The sequence below is a fragment of the Aquarana catesbeiana genome, linkage group LG03 (genome assembly GCF_042186555.1).
Source record: "Aquarana catesbeiana isolate 2022-GZ linkage group LG03, ASM4218655v1, whole genome shotgun sequence".
Taxonomy (NCBI): Eukaryota; Metazoa; Chordata; class Amphibia; order Anura; family Ranidae; genus Aquarana; species Aquarana catesbeiana.
This window is the reverse complement of record NC_133326.1, coordinates 77,479,778-77,499,381: the sequence shown is the minus strand read 5'-3', so window position 1 is coordinate 77,499,381 and position 19,604 is coordinate 77,479,778. Positions and strand designations below refer to the sequence as shown.

Here is a 19,604-nt window from a genome sequence, read left to right as displayed (position 1 = left end):
TGAGTAAACTAGAGATACTGTTGTACAAGGAGGATTTGGATTTTGTGGGAATTTCAGAGACGGTTCAACAGCTCTCATGATTGGCTGGCAACCATTCAAGGGTATACACTTTATCGCAGGGAAAGAGAGGGTAAAAAGGGGAAGGGGTATGCCTGTATATCAAGAATAATGTACAAGTGAATGTGAGAGATGACATCACTAAGGGAGCTAGGGAGGAGGTGGAATCCATATGAGTAGAGCTAGGGATGAAGCTAAGGGGAAAATAATACTGGAAATATGCTATAGCCCCCCTAACCTGAGGAAGGAGGGGGAGGTGGACCTCCTATAACAATTTGAATTAGCAGCAAGGATGGGAAGTGTTATAATGGGGGATTTTAATTATCCAGATATAGACTGGGTGGAGGGAACCACGCATTCGTCTAAGGCTCGCCAGTTCCTAAATGTCTTGCAGGACAATTTCATGGGTTAGATGGTAGACGCACCAACTAGAAATAAAGCGTTTCTAGATTTACTGATTACGAACAATACCGACCTGATCACGGATGTGGAAATACCGGGCCATTTAGGAAACCCCGATCACAGGTCAATTGACTTCAGTATAAATCACACAAATAGGAAACATAAGGGAAATACAAAGACACTGAATTTCAAAAGAGCCAACTTCCCTAAAGTACGAAGCTTGCTAGAAGATAGATATAAATTGGGATAAAATCTTAGGAACAAAGAACACGGAGGAGAGATGGGTTCGCTTTAACAGTATATTAAATAAGGGCATTAGCCAGTGCATCCCATTGGGTAATAAATTTAAAAGTGCGAACAAAAGTCCTGGATGGCTTAACGCCAATGTAAAAATGCATATAAAAGCAAAAGGGAAGGCCTTCAAAAAATACAAGGTTGAGGGATTGATCATCATCAGCATTCAAACTTTATAAAGAATGCAACAGGAAATGTAAGGGTGAAATTAGGGTGGCTAAGATAGAAAACGAAAGAGACACAGCGGGATAGCCGCCTCTAGTCTCACCCCCGGATTCTGTCTGGGCTGGGAGAACCACCAGCGTACTGTGACTAGGACGACTGTCCCTCAGTACAGCAGGAAATTTAGGAGAGCCAGACCTCCTCCCGATAGGGGAAGGTACAATGTCCGCTTTGCCACCCTGGGTGGCTTCCTGGCCCAGATGAATGAGGTCAGTACTCCCTCCAAGCGCCTAAAGAAGGATCTAGGTATGTGGGATGGGGTTTTATGAAAGAAATATAAAAATTTGGAGAGGAATACTATTTTGAGTAGGTTAACTCTACCCACTGGTGTGAGCAGGAGGGTGCGCCAGGCTGTGCATTTGACTGTAAGAAGGTAGAGGAGAGGTTGCACGTTCTTCTCTGTAAATTTATGTGTGGTGTTGCTAATCTTAATGCCCAGGTAGGTAAATTCCCCCACCCACTGGAGTAGGGTTCCGGTGTCCCCTTTTGGGAGCGAGGGGTGCAGCGGAAACAAGACCGACTTGCCCCAATTTGTGCAGATGCCAGAGAATCGACCAAAGTCCTTAAACAGGTCTAGTGCCCTCCGCAGCAATTGTGAGGCATCCGCAAGATAAAGTTGAGTGCCCCTGCCCAGGGTAAAGGTATCAGAGATTGTACCATTCATGCGGACCCTTGCTCTTGGGCTGGCATAGAGCATCCTCAACCATGTCTTGAATTTTGGCCCAAATCCGAACTTCGAGAGGACCCCCCAAAGGGACTCCCATTCTACTTAGTCAAAGGCTTTTTCAGCATCCAGTGAAGCCACCACTCCCGCCGGCCCTGGTTGTGCCCTGTTCATGTGTGTAAAAAGCCTTCTAATGTTGATGTCTGTTCCCCTCCCCGGCATGAACCCCGTTTGATCCGAATGCGCTAAAGCAGGCTAGGAGTTTTGCATCAACATTTATCAATGAGATAGGACGGTAAGAGGAGCACAGGGATGGGTCCTTGCCTGGCTTGGGGATCACAACTACCACTGCCTCGCTCAGGGAATTCAGGAGCTCTTCCACCCTCTGCGCCTCAATTAACATAGCATGTAGCGTGCCCGTCAGCTCCTCGGCATACTGCTTGTAGAATTCAACCGGTATACCGTCGGGGCCAGGGGTCTTACCGGATTGTAGAGTTTTAAGATCTTTTAAGATTTTGTCCATGGTAATAGGGGCATCAAGCGTCTCGCGATATTTTGCGGTCAGGACCGGGGTGTCAGTGGGGTCTAGGTAGGAAGTCAGTTCATCATTGGTTTTTCTGCCATCTCCAGTCAGAGACTGAAGTGTGTCATAAACCCTAGGGTACTTGGATCTAACAAATTGTGCTTCCTGCAGATCAGCCTTCTCTTCTGCACTGCTCAAGTCAGCACGTCTTTCCCTGTGAACCTGGGCTATAATAGTCTGGTACCTCCCCCTAGTGTATGCTTTGAAAGCATCCCACACCATCAATGCGCTGGCCGGGCCGGGGTTGACTCTCCAATATTCCTGCAGTGCCCTTCTGAATTGACCATCCACCACTTCATCCGACACCCAGAACCTGTATAGTCTCCACAGAGTAATTTCTGGGGCCGAGGAGAGTTCCATGGTTAGAAGAAGCGGCGCATGGTCAGATATGCCCCTGGGAAGTATCCTAATGTCCGCTACCTTGTATAAAGCCAGGCCACCCACATATGCCAGATCGATCCTAGAGAAGGATCGGTGAGATACAGAGTGACAGGTGTATGCCCTGGAGTGAGGATTTCTCCAGCGCCATACATTTCTGCCCACTCCACAAGTCCTGAGTGGGAGTGTCCACTTGCGGACATCCTATCCATGTCCAGGTCAGGATCCATATTGAAGTCTCCTGGTACGACCATGTTATCACTGGCAAATTCTGCAATTTTTGAGGTCATCTGATTTAGAAGAGACAATGATGCTGGGGGGGGGCAAATTCAGTCCTGCTATAACCCACTTAATGGAATGGATCTGTGCATGAATCAGTACATATCTGCCCTCCGAGTCCAATACCAGGTCTAGCAGCCTAAAGGGGAGGGACTTGTGCACCAGGATGCTGATGCCCCTTGCGAAGTTGGAGTGTGTGGAGTGATAGTGGTATCTAATCCAGGGCTTTTTTAGGGTCAGGGTTCTACTACCCACCAAGTGGGTTTCCTGGAGAATGCAGATGTGTGGACTGTGGGTCTTAATGAATTGGAACACCAGAGATCTTTTAACCTGGGAATTCAAACCCCTGGTGTGCCATGATAATATGTGAAGGGATGGCATATTTGCGTCTTGGGAGAGTAATTGTAGGAGTGAAGGGGTGCCGCCCCCCTGAGACCGCTCGTTGGACTCGGAAGGGGCAGTAAGAACAGACAGACAGTACTGAGATTTGTAATGCACTTTCAGAACATGTTAGCAATATTTTTTTCTTAAACCAAAAATTAACCATACACCAGCCCCGTTGGGGCAACTCTCTCTCCCCCACCCCCCCCAACCGCTTAAAACTGAGGCAGGTTTCCATCCCAAAGAAAATAAGCTCGCTGGCTGCAAAGGGGGGTCCTGTGCAAGAGGCGCTCCCAACCCCTCCGAAAGTTCTGCGGGGTCAAGGAGTGAGCTGAACTGCTTCTCCCACTCGCCGTAATGTTTAATTGAACTGTTAGGGACCATGATTTAGGGGGAAAAAGAAAAAGGAAAACTGGGCGTAGGACTGGAGAGGTCCCTTCAGTGGAGAAAAAAATCAACCATCGATAGGTGTGCATGTCAGTTAGGTTCCCTGGAGTCCCGGAATGAGAGGGAACAGTGCATGCCGCAACGGCCTTGAGAGTCTCCTGGCCCATCCTTTGGGGTGTCCCGGGGCACCCTGTGCATGCAACCTTGTGTGTAAACAGGGCACAACAGGTGCAACATAGGTTGTCAAACATCAGGGAAAGACACGGTTAGTGTAGCTCTCAGTGTCAAGCTTGGTCCCGGGACCCAGTGCATGTTAAACGATGTCAGCGGGTACTCACATATCAAGCTCTCGGTTGTCGATCCTGGAGCAGCGACTCCAGCCTTGTGGAAGCCTCTCGGGGGGAGGTGAAAAAGCGGGTTGTTTCTCCATTCTGGACCCTCAGGCAGGCTTGAATGTTGCGTGCCCTCATTGCAGCCTTTACGTGGTCGAACGATTTCCTGAGTTTCTGCATTTCTACTGAATAATCAGGGAAAATCATTAACTTGTTGTTCTGATGTCTCGGATCCCCCACCGTCCTGGACGCGTGGAGGATCTCATCTCTGTCCCCGGAAATTGAGGAGTCTTTGAATGTTCGTGGGGGGCACCCGGTGGGCCAGGTTTAGGTGGGGTATCATCCGTGTGCCCTTTCCACCGCATAGTGAGAAAATAGGTGGGCGTCAGGTAGCAGGTTGCGCAGCATGTCTTCCACATAACAGGTGGGGTTATTGCCCTTTGCACCCTCCGACAAGCCGACTATGCGCAGATTGTTGCGTCTATTTCTGCTCTCGGCGTCTTCCGCTCTATACTCCAGGGCTTTTAACTTTGGTTTGAAGTGAGTGAAGTGCCGCACTATGTTCTGCAACTGTATCGTCTTTGTTACTGACCGTCTGTTCTGTTTCTGCCACCCTGGATCTGAGTTTATCCATATCCTGTCTTAAAAGGCCCACATCCATTTGCACAGCCTCTATTTTTGCAGTGAGGGTGGATTGGCATGTGGCTATGGCCGCCATAATCTCTGCTAGCCAGGGGGATCTTGCTTCCTCAGCTTCCATTGGACCTGTCTGTGATGCCCTGTGTGAACTGCGTGTGGCCCAGGGGTCTGCTGGTGGTTCTGGCAGTGGAAGGGGGCTCTTTAGGAGGAGAGGGAATTTGATTTTTTTCCCCCTTACCGGCCATTGCACCCGATTGGCGGCGCCTCATTCAGGTATCTCTGCGTCCACGTTGGAGGCCTCATGCGCCCCAGGCTCTGTGTGCTGCGCCTCGTGGGGGGGCCGGAGGAGAAGGATAGGATAGTGGCCGCTGCAAGCCAAGCCGAGGCCCACCGACTAGTTCCCCAAACTGCCAGCACTTGGGGCTCCCTCTGCTGGAGGTCAGGCAGGGGATGTGTCACCGTTGGAGGCCTCGTGCACGCCGGGCTCTGTGCCGCACCTCGTGTGGGGACCAGAGCAGGAGCAGAAGGGGAGGATAGCACCCGCTGCATGCCAAACAGTAGCCCGCCGGCTGGTTTCCCAGACTGCCTGTGCTTAGGGCTCCCTCCGCTGATGGTCAGGCAGAGGTCTTGGCACCGATGGTCCGGATTGCGACTCAGATCCCGGCGGAGCTCAGAGGAAAGTGTCAGCTCACAGCGCCATCTTAAACACGCCCACGGAAGGGAGTTTAACAAGACACGTGGCCACTCATTAAAATTAGAAGAAAAGAGGTTTCACCTTAAACTACGTTAGAGGGTTCTTTAGTGTAAAAACGGCAAGTATGTGGAATTCCCTTCCACAGGCTGTGGTCTCAGCGGGGGGCATCGATAGCTTCAAAAAACTATTAGCTAAGCACCTGAACGACCGCAACATACAGGGATATACAATGTAATACTGACACGTAATCACACACATAGGTTGGACTTGTGTCTTTTTTTCAACCTCGCCTACTATGTAACTATATGTAAGTTACATGTTACACCCTGAATATGGGTGCAACATGTTATGAAAGGTCAACTTATCTTTTAAAACTAAATTCCAAGTTTTAAGAAACTGGTGCCTAGATTGTACCTCGCTGCCTCCTAAGCCGTTACCAGTCTGGCCAATGAATCCTCCACCTTGTTTCTTGTGTAAAGCACCTTAGGCAGCTCATGGGTTGCAGGAAAGAAATTTGCACATTTCCACCATCAATGCAGACAGTGCCCGTGGAATCCCTCCTGCCAAGCAATTGTCTTCTCCCGGTAGTTTCGGGAAGCTGTCCCTACCGGGAGAAGACAGTGATTATCGCTAGCAACTCTAGCAGCCGCTTGTGATAATCTGAAGCAAATCTGGCAGGCTGGTTGTACCCAAACTGATCGATTGATCAACTTGGTACATTCAGCCTGCCCATTAATGGTTCAAATCTTGGATGGTTCCCGACCTTAGTTTGGCCACTCATCCTAAGCTGTTGATGGGTATAGCAGAGTTGGAAATTACATGGGTAATAATCTTTATAGTCTGTCTACAAGAGATGAGCTGATGTGATTAGCTATCTGCATGGGCTGCTGGATCAAGCAGTTCAGGAAATTGCAGTGATATCACAAGTTGTAGTTTTTTTGCCAGCTTGCAATACGCGGCCTTAGATCAGCATTGCATTCGTTTTGTAGTAGTTGCACCATTTCACGTCACCCAAACTTTGAGAAGGTAGTGCAACAACTTACATTTTTCTAATTCTCCTCCATTGCTTATACTGGCCTACATTTTGTTCCCTTTCTGCTCTGTTCACCAGCCAGAGCAAAGTAAAACATAGTCCCGTGTAAGCTCTAAGTCAGTCTGGGCTTATCAATCCCCACTTGGCAGTGCTTGGGAATTGTGATTGGTTACCGCCCAACACTGAATTGTGAGAGGGGAGGGTAGACCATTACATGCACCTCATACACAGGAGTACCAAGTATTTCACTTTATTTCAAAAGGCAAACAAAGAGATGGAGGCAAAATATGAGCTTTACAGATGAGAATATGACCTGTAAATACCCAGGAACTTTAAATATACATTTTGTAATCGCTTTGTATTTCTTTACCAGACCTAAAGCCCCGCGGTGTTGCTGTGAACCTTATTCCAGGATTGCCGGCATATATATTATGTGTGTGCGCCATGCTGATTACCTCAATGATGACCAGAAAGTTCGCTCTCTTCTCACATCAACAATTAACGATATTAAAAAGATCTTAAAGGTGAGTTTTTCATCCTTTCCCTCTGATCTCTCTGATCCTTTATTCTACTTTTTTGGGGTTTGTTTGATTCATAACTAATATTTGAAATAATGGTAAGCAGCTAAGAATTGGATGGGATCTGGGAAAACTTGATATTTATAAAAAGTCACTTTTATTTGTGTAGTCTTTTAGGCCCCTTTCACACTGCCGCGACTTGAAAGTTGCGTGATTTTGCAGTGATTTTTATTGCGATTTTGCGGCCGCGATTTAGCCATGATTTTGCAGCGATTTCAGAGAATGCCTGTGTTAACTTGAGGTCTAAGAACCTCGACTCAAAGTCGGACCAAAGTAGTACAGGGACTACTTTGAAGTCGCACAGATATAAATGGTACCCACTAGAAATCATGGGGTACGACTTGTCATGTGACTTTGCAGTCCTAAGTCGCAGGACAAGTCACACAAGTGTGAAAGGGGCCTTAAAATGTTACAAATATAGACAGAAATGGTGTGATCCCAAATCGTTGTTCCTGTCTCTTTAAGACAACCTTACCATCATACAATATAAGGTATATCTCAAATTATAAATGTCCAAAAATCATGATCCAAACAGTGATTAAATAGTCTTTAAAATGTTCTTTGGTATATATGTGATTATATACACCACCAATTCCAGCAGTATCGTAAGAGTTGTTGGTATTTTCAAACGTGCATCAACATAAATATTGTTCCCCTCTATGTTAGCCATCATTCAGCCATCAAAGGGGACTATCCCCTCACCTGATGTGCCCTCACCTGGGGGTTAAAGCTAAGGCACCTTTCACACAGGCTTTCCGATCAGGTCCGCCTGCCAGTTTTTTAAGCGGACCTGATCAGACCCTCCGTTTAACTCTATGAAGCAGTGGATGTATTTTCCATCCATCTGGCGGATCGCATCAAATGGGATCAGATGAAAACAGACAGGGGGTCAATTTTTATCCGATCTCCACATAGAGGACAGTGGGGCTTTGACAGGTCCGTCTCAGCACAGTGAGCGGAGACGGACCTGTCATGCTCCTGCTCATTAGGGATCAGCGGATCGATTCCCCCACTGAGGAAAGCGGAGCCCTAAAGAATGGCCTATATGCGGTATTTGCCACTCTGGGGATCTGAAATGATGTTCCTCTCCTTATGGGTACCTCTGGATCTGGGTCCTCCTCTCCTATGGGTTCTCTGCACTCATCCACATGACCAAAAGAAAAAGCTAAACATAGTGCTTATCCTTTTAAAAACAACCAGTTTTTATTTCAAATGCATCTATAGTAAAACACTCACATTTACCTGGTGCTGTAAGTACATCAGACTGTAAACAGCATTAAATATTGTCAAACTGCAGGTATCTATCCACCAAAGTTCATGTTTACCTCAATCCTCGTGTGGTGCATGCCATGGCGTGATGTTAGACTGGCCCCAGGGAGGTAAGTGGCTGCATTGTCGGACAGCCATTAGGGGAGAAGTTATTCCCTGTCCAGCCCCATAGATAGCATTAGACAGAACATAGGAAGATGGGACTGAATGCTTTATATACTTTGTCCCCTGGGGAACATAACAAATTAATAAAAATGGAAGAAGGGAAAAATCTTTGTAGTACGTTTCAAAAAAAGCATAAAAAAATAATGTATTACAGAATTTTGGTTAGACCACCTTTCCTACAAAAATACCTCTCCAACCAGTAGGTATTAGACTAATGTCTTTCATATAATCATGGTCCGCCATTTATAAGGACAATATAACATCTCTGAAAGTAAAAATTTGAAACTGGAAATCTTTGTGTTGCTTTCTTTTGTGTGAAATCCCCGGTGCTCCTGCCAGTCCCTCTGCTTCCTATTAAAAACTGACCACACTAGGCATGAGAGCTCAGCCTGGTCAGTTTTCTAGCTGTGTTGAGAACTCCACTTGCTCTCCTTCAATAATCAGACTTGTGCTGAACGCCCCGTGCACAGCCATTCATTGGGAAGATCAGTTTGCTCTCTGAACTGTGTATGCAGCTGAAAACAGAGGCTATGTGATCACTTTAAAAAAGGGTATTTATAATGATTCTATTATATTTATACACAAATGTTTTGCCTTACATATCTATTTTAAACTGAATGGGTTTTACAAGGTGAGGGTTTACACATACAGTACTTTAATCTAAAGTACACCTCTATTGGTGATTCATAGTAGTACACCCAAATGGGAATACGTATGCCAACCACCGACCTTCACAAACTCTGTCACTCCACTAGTAAGATTATAACTTTGTAAGCAAAATATCTGGTATTCAGCTCCTCCGGGGTAAACAATTTGACAAGCTGTGTATATCTTGCATGTTTTAAAGTATGTATGTCAGTCAAAATGTGTGATGCCTCCGAGTGTAACCAGAAGTTTGAAAACAGGAGTTCCCACTCCATGGATGGCCTCGGGTGAACAAATGAAACTGCATTTCTGTGCATCTAGTAATCTGACACAGACAAAGCTGGTAATCAGTCATTAATTGATTGATGATTACCGGTAATTACCAGCTTTCCCTTTTTATAAATGTATTCCCAGATCTCATCCAGTTCCTTACTGTTCTCTTTTTCAAGTGGGATCTATAGTTTTGTTTGAAGATACTTGCTTTGCATAGATAGTGGCCATATAATTGTTTGGTATATGTTGGACTAAATAATGAAATTCCTTTTCTTGTGAAAAATAAAAAAAACGAAATTCCTCTTTAAACAAAGCCTCTTCGGGTCGGTTCACACTGGGGCAACACGACTTCAGCGCGACTTTGTACCGCGACTTCAGCGCAACTTCAGCGCGACTTCAGCAAATTACAAGGCGACTTGAAGTCGCCTCCATGACAGGCGACTTCGCCTGTGGCCAATCAGCTCTCTGGGAGGGAGGGGGGGAGGGAGGGGTTTTCCCTGCAAAGTCGCTTGACTTTACAGAGAGATCCGACTTGGAGGCGACTTCCATTGATTTCTATGGTACAGGTCGCCTACCAAGTCGGATCAAAGTAGTACAGGGAGTACGCTCTGAAGTCGGAGCGACTTCAGTAGCGTCTATTAAGACGCTAGCGTTCACTCCCATTGAAACTATTTCTGGGGCGACTTGAGGGCGTACAAGTCGGATCCCAAGTCGCCCCAGTGTGAACCGAGCCTTCAGGTCAAAGTTCTCAGTGATCTGAAAATCGAGATCAGGACTCATCAGAGCAGGCAACGTTTTTCCAATCTTTTATTGTCCAATTTTGGTGAGCCTGTGTAAATTGTAGCCTCAGTTTCCTGTTCCTAGCTAACAGGAGTGGGCTGCTGCTGCTGTAGCCCACGTGCTTCAAGGTGTTGTGCGTTCAGAGATGGTATTCTGCATACCTTGGTTGTAACGAATGGTTATTTGTGTTACTGTTGCTTTTCTATTATATCAAACCAGTCTGCCTATTCTACTCTGACCTCTGACATCAACAAGGCATGTTCCTCCACACAACTGCCACTCACTGGATATTTTCTCTTTTTTTTTTTTTTTGGACCATTCTCTGTAAACCCTAGAGATGGTTGTGCATGAAAATCCCAGTAGATCAGCAGTTTTTGAAATACTCAGACCAGCCCGTCTGGCACCAACAGCCATGCCATGTTCAAAGTCACTTAAATCCCCTTTCTTCCCCATTCTGATACTCTGTTTGAACTTCAGCAAGTCGTCTTCACCACATCTAGATGCCTAAATGCATTGAGTTGCTGCCATGTGATTGGCCGATTAGCAATTTGTGTTACCAAGCAATTGAGCAGGTGTATCTAATGTGGCCAGTAATTGTATTTTCAGTCACTTGTGTTAATCCAGCACTTTGTGGCAATAATGCTTAAAGTGTAAGTTTACATTTACAGAAAAATCTGTAAGGTGAGCTTTCACAGGACCCCAGCCCCCCCCCCCCCCCCCCCCCGTCCCGCTGACCTGCAGTGCAGCGATCTCCTGTTCTGAGCCCCGGTATACCCGCCTCACCAGACCGGGGCTTATAAATCCCCTCGGCATTCTCTCTACTTCTTCCCTGCTGACAAGACGGGCTACACGGGATCTGATTGGTCGACGCCGTTCATGTGTCAGGGCTGACCAATTAGAATGCTCCTAAACGTACCTCCTGACAGGGGACGTTTTGGAGATTAAGCCGAGGGGATTTCCAAGCCGCAGTCCAGTGAGGCGGCTATGCCAGGCCTCATAACGGGAGATCACCGTGCTCCAGGTCAGCGGGACGGGGGGGAGGGGCTGAGGAGGGGGTCCTGTGTAAGTTCACCTTAGAGATTTTTCTGTTAAGGTGAACTTGCCCTTTAAAGTGACACGAATACCCTCCACCAGATGTGCTCTCACCTGGAATATAGGATCGTATAATTAAGTATGGTCTCTAAATGCTTGCATCCTTCATAGTAGACTTAATAAACATTCCCAGATCAATGGATTTCACAGATGCTTCTTCATACCTCCGTGTGCAAGTTTTGCTCCTCTCAGCCGCACATAGGGAAGAAGAAACCACCAAACAGTGTGCTTTATCCTTGTAAAACAATTTATTGCTTCTAAAAACCTCCAGATATCCACTCACTTTTTACAGGTGAAGCACACCAGGCTTATACAGCAAATACAATGAATCTAATAGCCGTGACAATCCACTTTCTTAATAGTATTATTACCGCACTATCTCCATGTACACAGTGTCGTGACATCATCTAGACCCTCCCCTATTAGCAGGAGTTTTCCAAGCCCAGAATGTTATTTAACCACTTCAATACACTTATACACCTTCCTGACCAGACCAATTTTCAGATTTTAGCGCTATCACATTTGGAATGACAATTGCGCGGTCATGCGACGCTGTAACCAAACAAAATTCTTATCATTGTTTTCAGGAGAGCAGCCGATCAGCTCTCCTTTTCTGGCGTCTGTCAGCGCGAGTAGAGGAAAAGCAGATACACGGCTTTTCCTGTTTACACTGATCAGCTGTGATTGGACATAGCTGATAACGTTGTAAATAGCCTCCGTCAGAGGCTCTTTACCTAGATCGGAGATGCAGTGTGTTAGACTGACACACCACACCACGGATCGCCCTGCTGCGCGCCCCCTGCTGGCTCGCGTTCGCTGCTTATCCTGCTGGACGTCATATGACGCCCAATCAGGATAATGAAACCACTTTCCGGCTATCGTTTTGCTATATGGTGGGCAGGAAGTGGTTAAAGTGGTTGCAAACCCCTTACATATACCCAGTGAAGTGACTGGCTTTAGGTGATACACAGAGAGTAAACAAATCCTCCTGCATAAATTGCAGTCTTCTCTACATAAGTCCAGCATTTATACAGCTTGTCTGAGCTGTCAGAAAAAAGGACAGAGAGCTCAAGTTACATTCTGCAGAGCTCAGTGAGGAGAGCGCTATAAGCTGATTGGAGGGAAGGGACATGCCCCCTCCACACAGGAACAGAGCTAAGGATGTGTTTTGGAGCTCCCTGCCCTGTCACCTTTTTTCTCTTGGTGTCAGGAAAACTTGTCAGAAGTGATTCTTGCTGATAACAGAGGAAGGAAGCAGCAGACAGAAATGACAGTTACGGTATCTTAATTGAGACAAGCACACACTATAGAGGGATATGCTTTGTTCATATTTCATGTCTGAGGTTTACTATCCCTTTAAACAGTTCCTCCATATTAAAAAGGATAAGAAAGACTGTTGTTAGTTGTTTTGATCTAAAACATGTTCCAATCCACTAAATGGTTAATGAAATAACAGTGGAAAAATGTCATTAAGTCACATGATGTTGTGTTCACTGGACTTATATAAAGCCATATACTGCGTTGATGATTTACGGTTTGTTACTATAAATCTGTTCTCTTCCTGCATGCACAGTTTGGTTGTTGGCGGGTCTGATTGTCTGCCTTGGGATGAACATGGCTGTATGTGTGATTCATGTATGAATGCAGTCTTAGTGACTGTACCAGGCTGGGCGCAGTTCTGCATGTCCGCGGCTACAGGGAGTGAGACAAACTATGCAGTGACTTGGAGCCGAATTCTACCGTCTCAATGACTTCTGACGAAATGACATGTTATGCATGATGGCTTCTTTCCACTACTGAACAATGGGCATGGTTGTACAGAGCACGCCTGCCAAAACTGCCTAGTCTGAAGTTACTCCCTGCTGTTTAATTCTTCTAGACGTTCTTCTGTAACATTATTCTTAGTATCTGGGCTCTAATAATGAACAATACAATAGGTTTTATCAGGAATTTATTCTGAAATTCTGTTCTGCCCACAGGTAAAATTACTGCAAAAGAAAAGAAATAAAAAATATGCCAAGTTCAAGAGTAAAGTTGTTAAGATTGCAATATTCTATTCTTAAAGCGGTTGTATACCGCTGGACGTTTTTTTTTTTTCCTTGAAAGGTAATGTGATAATTGCATACTAGCACATTATGTGAAACTTACTTGAAAACAAAGCATTCCAGCAATGCGATGTCATCGCTGGAGGCCGCTTCCATCTTCACCCGTCTCGCTTCCGGGTTTGAGGGATCCGGCTCTGTGACGATGACGGCACGATGACGTTAACGGCACAGGGCTCTGAAAGAGTGGCACGGGTGGCCTTTACTTCAGAGTGAATATGCCAGTGACTTCACTGGCTGCATGTATAGTAAACAGTGGTGGCTGGTGCTCCAGCCGGGGTGGGGGGCAAACGAACCCCTGGCGGCGGCAATCAGACCACCCGGACCCCCCCACCACCATCACGGTGGTACTCACGCAGCCGGGTGGCCATGCAGAGCAGAGAGAACCCTCTGCTTCTAGATCTCCCCGTGCATCCTCCCCATCACCGATACCAGCCAATACGATTGCTTCTCCTCTTGGCTAATCGTGCTCCTCAAGCTTCCTGATTGGCTGGGAGGAGAAGCATAAAGACAATAGCGAATATTAATAAGCTATTGTGACACAACTGGGTGGCCTCAGGGCACAGTGCTCTTCACCCCGAGCCCACCCTTTTTTTGAAGCCAATTAGAGCCTCACGTTCTTATCTTCTGCTTAAAAAAAAAAAAACCCCATTGGAATCCATGGTCCGGTGCCCAGCATGCATATTAGGGGCCGGGTGCATGGATTAGGGCGGCGGCGCCTCTACGCTCCATATGGAGTGGCACTGACAGTAAATATCTCCTAATTGGTGCCCGTTTAGGACATATTTACACTACCTATGGGTAAGTCTTATTATATATCTAAACGCTTTCCTACTCTTAATGCCAAATATTTTTAGGGAAATAACAGTGGGCCTTGTGCTCCTAAATTTAATCACTCCTCTTGTATAATATCAGCTGCCCCTGTAAAAGTGTACGCTTACATGTATATACTTTGTGAATCAAATGAAAATGTGGCGCTATATACAAGCTAACAGTTACAATAGTAACTCTGTGCAATAATCTCACAAAATACTCAACATAAAATATTTTACTCACATTTTCATGCGCCCAGCCTGGCACCAAAACAACCATCACTCTGTTAGATGTATTAAGTTGGAAGTGCTGCTGCTCTGGGCGCTCCAAATACCGGAAATGATGTCACTGGAGCTGAAAGTGACAGCCAGAAGTCCCATCTATATGCATTTTGCCTATATGGCATCCTCAGAAAGGAATGTGGTTTCACAGTGGCGGAGGAGACAACATATGATTTGGCAAATTTTCAAGGACTTGTGTTGCACTATGGATATTTGAATTAAGTCTGTGCACAGATATATTTTATTTTGCGGTTTGTACAGTTGAGTATTTTGTGAGAATATTGTATTGTTACCATTGTAACTGTCAGCATTTTTAGCGCCTCCTTTTCATTTGATTCACTAAGATTTTTACATTATTCTTTGTCAGTCATTTTCACATCAACGCAATCCACAAAATTATGTTTAAAAAAAATGTTTTTTTCTTTTTTGTACATAATTACACCAAAAAAAAAAATCTAACACCTATCATAAACAAAGAATAGACCGCCAATAATTTGTCTCATGACCATCATGTCTTTAGACAGACATATTGTTTGAAATGCCAGCAATCTACGAACGTCTAAGCATTCTTCAAATGATCCACTTTTTCAGAACTTATAGATTCATCCATGGACTCCATAATGCCTGGTACAAACATTCAGTTTTTGTTTTTTTTTTCAACCCAGCATGCTGAACGGAAAAAACGGAGAGATTGTTGTACTAATTAAGTGATGTTAGTGCAGCAAACTCTCCACCCCCCCACCAGAACACACTAATCAGTGCTCGGTGCCATTGGCTGAGCGGGTGCTGGTTTTCCAGCATGTTCCTTCAACAGAAGCCGGTCCTTAGACCGGCTTTTGTCAGATGGACTGCTGTACACATGGTCCAAATGTTTGCTGGTTCCTGCTGAACCGGCTGATATTCGAACTGTATGTACCCAGCTTAAGTCTTGAGGAAACGAGATTTCGAAACGAATAATGTTTGATTGATTCTAAACTAGATTCTAGTTGTCCTGACTCTAAATTAAAAACTTAAAAACTAAACTCTAAATTAGAACCAAGTGTGAGGTCAACTGTATCACTATAATCATATGACTACCACCATATAACTATTCTCACATTGTCACACATACAATTACTCCTCAATGTATTTCTGAATATATTATGTACCTAGTTAACCAAGTTGGTTAGATTCAACTATTATTGAAACTTGTGTTTTCATTGAAGATTGATGTATTTGTTTGTTTCTCTTACACAGAAAAGAGGAGATGATTTTGAAACCGTGTCCTTCTGGCTTTCCAACACCTGCCAATTCCTCCATTGCGTGAAGCAGTACAGTGGAGAAGAGGTACTTCACTCCCAAATGTTCTCTGTCTCTCATCGTTGTGCAACCTTAACCTCTTCCCGCCCAGCCCCGACATCCCTTTAACAAGGTCTTTACACCCCGGGGGAACGGGAAGGACTACCCAATCATGTGACCACTGTGATGGACTGTTATAGTAGTCACATGATTGGGAGGCAATCCTGCTGGCTCCCAAGCATTACTAGAGACCAGGGGCTGGCTATGACTGCTGAGAGCACGCAGTGAGCACAAACTGTTAGCACAGAATCCTTAGCTTCCTATGGACGCATATGTGCAGCTTGTGGGCGTTAAAGCTGCACATATGCGTTACATGGGAGGCAAGAGGATAGGACCAGATTGGTTTTAATAGATGGTAGATGAGTTACGATTCTGTGCATCCTCCAAACAATCCCCTAAATATTACAGTTGCCATGTAAACATTAGCTTGTGTAATGTAAGCCTTATAGGCATTTGTGAACAAATTATTTTAAGGGCTCGTTCACACTATATGCAGTGATCTGCTGGTGTGATGTGCTTTGCGTTTGCAGTGTGGAAAAATGCAGCGTGTCTGTATTCTTCCACACCAGGCTGGATGGCCCTACATGTCACTGGACAGCAGTGCAGTGACATGAATAAAGTGTCACTATGTGACATGTCAAATAAAGTTGGAGAAAAAAAAAAACAAGCTGTGCAATGCGCTGAAATAGGCACTGCACAGCTCTCTGCTGGAGCAGACTTGACACTGGCCTGCATAGTAAAACGTTACATTTTACCATTCAGACTAGTGTTAACTTGGGCTAAAACTTACATTTTTTAGTTGCTTAGAAGCTAAATTCACAGGTGAAATGTCTGCAGAAGAATTTGTAACGTTGTGTTGCCAGTTCTGAAATTTTCACAACCCTTCCGGACAGTACAGTATTAAATGATAAAGCTAGGTCACCAATTTGTCCCCAGCCTATGACTGGATATTGAAATAGCAGCAGACCGATGAAATTATCGTTTTTCTCCCTCACCAAATTAACATGTTCCCTGTCAGCACATATACACGTTGCAGAGCTTGGCTATGTACTGACCTTCCCTCTCACAGTCTGAGTGCTGCTGTGTAGTGGATTATAAGATGCAGATATAAAGATGGATTCAAGCGCTTATATCGCTTACATTTACCTTTAAAAAAAAACTGTGAAATAATTTTTTTTTTATAAATAAAGTGGATAGCACAGCTCTTTATTAATTTGCCTCTAGCGTTGGTTACACCCCTGTAGACATATCCAGGGTGTTCCTGTCTGAGACATAACTAAGATGGGCTAATGTATGTCACTTGTCCTGCCTGGTCTTATTGGTGCAATAAAAGAAATGTAGAGCTATTGCAGACTTTATGATACAGGTCTTTTTTGCTGAATACTTTTGGTATTTTTTTAAAAAAGATGTATGGCCAAAGCTTTTTTGGTCATACTTCTCTTATGGATAACGGGAGTACACTTACTTTTGCCCTCCTAGCCCCAGAGTAAGCTGATGGCAGGCTATTGCCTGCTGTCAGCTGAAATGGCAAAGTTGCGCCAGGCTCTAAAAGGATCCTGATAATATTGCTGGGATCCACCTGGCTGTCTAATTGACGGCTGGCCCCACCTCTCAGTGCGCAGCTGAGAGCCGGAGCCAGCTGTACAAACCCCTCCCATGTCTGGCCCTCCAGTGAGCACTGACTGATCAATAGCCAACATGGGGCAGCTGCAGCATTACACTGATGCTGCAGCATTACACTGATGCTGCAGCATGGAGGCGAGTATGCGTGTTTATTTTTTTTAACCCAACTTCTCCTTTAAATAAAATTAATAAAATGCATTTTATTTTATATCTGCCTCAGTTAAAGTTTAACAGTTTCTTATTACTGGACTGTTCTTATAGGAATTGTCTGTTTTTACAAAATGAGAATTCTAGATTGTGTAACACAGAGATGTTGTGGGTAGATTCTGGCATTAAAATTTGCTTATGCCTATATGTATATGAGAAACATTTTCAGATATTAGGAACCTTTGACAAATCTGAAAAGATCAGCAATAATAGAAGATTCTAATGCAGCGTACACAAGAGCGGACTTTCCGACCGGACTACAATCTCACCGTGTGTGGGCTGCATTGGACTTCCGACGGACTTTAGATTTGAAACCTGCTTCAAATCTTTACGTTGTAACTCCGCCGGACTCAGTTCCTAACAGAAAAACCCGTTCGTCTGTATGCTGGTCCGACCGACCAGATATGATGCAGGGGCAGGGTACTACATCTCGCGCTCGCTGCAATAGGCAAAACAAATTTTCCTATTGCGGCCAGCGCGAGGCGACGATGTCCCTTAGGTCTGGTATGGATTTTAAGGGGAACCCCCTTACGCCGAAAAAACAGCGTGGGGTCCCCCCAAAATCCATACCAGACCCCTATCCGAGCACGCAGCCCGGCCGGTCAGGAAAGGGGGTGGGGACAAGCGAGTGCCCTCCCTCCTCCTGAACCGTGCCAAGCCTCAACATGGGGGGTGGGTGCTTTGGGGGAGGGGGGGCCCTGCGGCCCTCCCCTCCCCCAAAGCACCTTGTCCCCATGTTGATGAAGACAAGGGCCTCTTCCCAACAACCCTGGCCGTTGATTGATTTCCTTTTCTAGTCCCGTCGTACCCAAGTCACGTTCAAAATGAACGGACTTGTTTGTGTCTGGGCAAGTCCATTCATTCGGAAAGTCCGTCGTAACTCCGTCGGGAAGACCGGCGGACATAGTCTGCCTGAAAGTCCGGTCGTGTGTAGGCAAGTCCGTGCGTAGTCCGGTCGTGTGTAGGCAAGTCTGTTCGTAAAAAAAAGTCAGTCGGAAGTCTGTCAAAAGTCCGTCGGAAAGTCCGCATGTGTGTACGCCCCATAAGAGCACCTAATTGGCTGAGTGTAGGAGACTTTACTATGGCATACAACAGTCTGGTTCATACACATTGAGTGAGCCATGACTTCCTTCAATCAAGTCATCCATGCACACTTAGTAACTTTGTTTCATGCAAATATTAGTATTACATTTCAAGTTATATCTGTCATATACATGTATTAGGAAAGTTAAAATGTATGTCTATAGATTTGAACTAAGATTGTTTAATTGAAGCATTTGGATCAACATGATATTGTTTCTCTACAGGCATTTATGAAGCACAACACACCCAGGCAGAATGATCATTGTCTAACAAACTTCGACCTTGCTGAATATAGGCAAGTGCTGAGCGACCTGGCCATCCAGATATACCAGCAGCTTGCTGGAAAACTTCTTGCAGCCAATGATTGGTGAGTAATGGGGGATTTATAGAGCTCACGATACTAAATAACTGGCAAATGTGAACCTGTTTTTCCATCTGGAAACTTCAGTCACTTCACTGAGCAAAGCAGGTGATGAGATATTAATACACGGGCCAACGGTCTTTCTGTACACATTTATTTTTACATTGTGAGTAATTTGCCAGAAAAGACAGGAAAGCTGGCAGAGCCATCTCCACCATTCCTCTCGACCCAATAATACATGGATATTTTACACCTGTATCTGAAATCCTCTGTCTTCATTGAACCATGCCCATATGTCTGCTGTGTGACAGTATATCCTTATATGATGTGCCCAAAATATGTGTAGCTTATCTTTGTACATTTCAGCCCTGCCTTATATCAGGCAGGGCCAGGACAAGGGGTGGGAGGGAAGGGTGGGTGCCCTGGGTGCAATGGTTTACTGTAGGGATGGAGGCGCCTGACAGGAGTAGTGATAGCGGCAGTGATTCTGACAAGCAAGTTTCTGCTGGGCGTAGGATCCCTTATGCTTGCAAATCATGAACGGTGTATGTGGGTGGGGGGGTCACAGTTTGGTATCTTTGCCCTGGGCGCTGGCTAACCTTGTCCCAGCAACTAGTTTCAGGTTCCATAATACCATTGTGACTGCCTG

The 19,604-nt window shown here is 45.3% G+C and overlaps 1 pseudogene; it reads left to right on the top strand.

Annotated features, from left to right (window-relative positions):
- Nucleotides 1-19,604, top strand: part of LOC141133911 (unconventional myosin-Va-like) — a 78,372-nt pseudogene that overhangs the window by 44,245 nt on the left and 14,523 nt on the right.